Source organism: Propithecus coquereli, unplaced genomic scaffold (genome assembly GCF_000956105.1).
Source record: "Propithecus coquereli isolate 6110/MARCELLA unplaced genomic scaffold, Pcoq_1.0 Scaffold499, whole genome shotgun sequence".
In the NCBI taxonomy this organism is placed as follows: domain Eukaryota; kingdom Metazoa; phylum Chordata; class Mammalia; order Primates; family Indriidae; genus Propithecus; species Propithecus coquereli.
The window spans coordinates 352,686-354,700 of NW_012150829.1; positions in this window are offsets into that span (position 1 = coordinate 352,686).

Sequence of the window (2,015 nt, forward strand, 5' to 3'; positions counted from 1 at the left end):
TTTTGCAGGTTAATCAGTTCTCACAAATTGAGCTCACTCATGTAAACTGTTCCCCGGTGAAGAAATAAAACATTACCCACACCCTCAGAAGCATTTTCATAATCCATCCAGTCAAAAACCAACCCTCAAGGGAAACCATTATCCTGACATCTAATTGGGTTGTTTTTGTACTTTTAAAAAATGGAGTTATACAAAATATACTCTTTGATCTGACTTTTTTCTTTCATTATGATCATAGAGAATTACCGATATGTTTTGTGTAGTTTTAGGCTGTTCATTCTCATTAATGTATAATATAAAATATTTTAGCTCTCTATTTTACTGTTGATCAGAGTTTTATTAATTTCCATTGGGGACTACTATACTAAATATAGAGCTAAAATGTACTGATTTTTTCATTGCTATTTTATCAGAGTATTCTCAGGTCACTCAATTCTATCATTTAAAAAGTAAATGATAAATTATTCATATAACATGTGCCAATATCTATTGCACTTTTAAATTAGCACTGTTTGACCTTAGAAAAATATAATTTGAAAATATTAAGATAAAGTATTTGAGTTGCTTCCTCAAAAAGCCACTTTTATTTAGCTCAAGTTTTCAAGTCCTCTACTAAAATCTGGTCTTGTATCTCAGAGCAGAGATACTGTTTTTGATATGAAGCTGCTGTGGTTCGAATGTTTGTTTTCCTCCTAAAACTCATATGTTAAATCCATTTGTCTATCTTCTTTTGAAATACTTCTGTTCATGTTATTTGCCCACTTTTTAATGGGGTTGTTTTTTTTCTTTTCTTGCTGATTTGTTTGAGTTCTTTGTAGATTTTAGTCCTTTATCACATGTATAGTTTGTGAATATTTTCTCCCTTTCTGCAGGTTGTCTATTAATTCTGTTAATTATTTCCTTTACTGTGCAGAAGATTTTTTAATTTAATTATGTCCCATTTATTAAGTCTTGTTGCTGCTGTATTTGCCTTTAGGGTCTAGTCATAAATTCTTTGCCTTGGCTGATGTCTAGAAGAGTTTTTCTTATGCTTTCTTCTAGAATTTTTATGGTTTCATGTCTTACATTTAAGTTTTTAATCAATGTTGAGTTAATTTTTGTATGTAGTGAGAGATAGGTGTCCAGTTTTATTCTACTGCATATGGCTATCCAATTTTCCCAGTAATTTATTAAATGGGATGTCCTTTCCCTGGTATAGGTTTTTGTCTGCTTTGTTGAAGATTGGTTGGTTGTAGGTATTTGGCTTTATTTCTAGGTTCTCTATTCTGTTTCCTTGGTCTATGTGTCTGCTTTTGTAACAGTACCATGCTGTTTTAGCCACAATAGCCTTGAAGTCAGGTAATGTGATGCCTATAGATTTTTTCCTTTTTCCTTAAAGATTGCTTTGGCTATTCAGGCTCTTTTTTGGTTCTGAATGAAATGCAGAATTCTTTTTTCTAGATCTGTGAAGTATGATGTTGGTATTTTCATGGGGATTGCATTGACTCTGTAAATCACTTTGGGCAATATGGACATTTTAATGATGTTGATTCTACCAACTTATGAGCATGGAGTGTTTTCCCATTTGTTTGTATCATCTATGATTTCTTTCATTAGTATCTGGTAGTTTTCCTTATGCAGATATTTTACCTCCTTTGTTAAATATATCCTTATGTATTTTGTTTTCTTTGCAGCTATTGTAAATGGTATTGAGTCCTTGAGCTGACTATAATTAGTATGTAGAAATGCTACTGATTTTTGTACATTGATTCTGTAACCTGAGATTTTGCTGAATTTATTTTCTATTTTAGTAGCCTTTTATTGGCATCTTTACGGTTTCCTAGGTATACGATCATATCATCAGCAAACAGGGATAGTTTGACTTCCTCTTTTCTGATTTGGATACATGTGCCAATATCTATTGCACTTTTATTTCTTTCTCTTGCCTGATTACTCTGGCTAGGACTTCCAGTACTATGTTACTGATTTATAATTTAACTTTTCTGATCTGAGAACATATTTTATATATATATTTT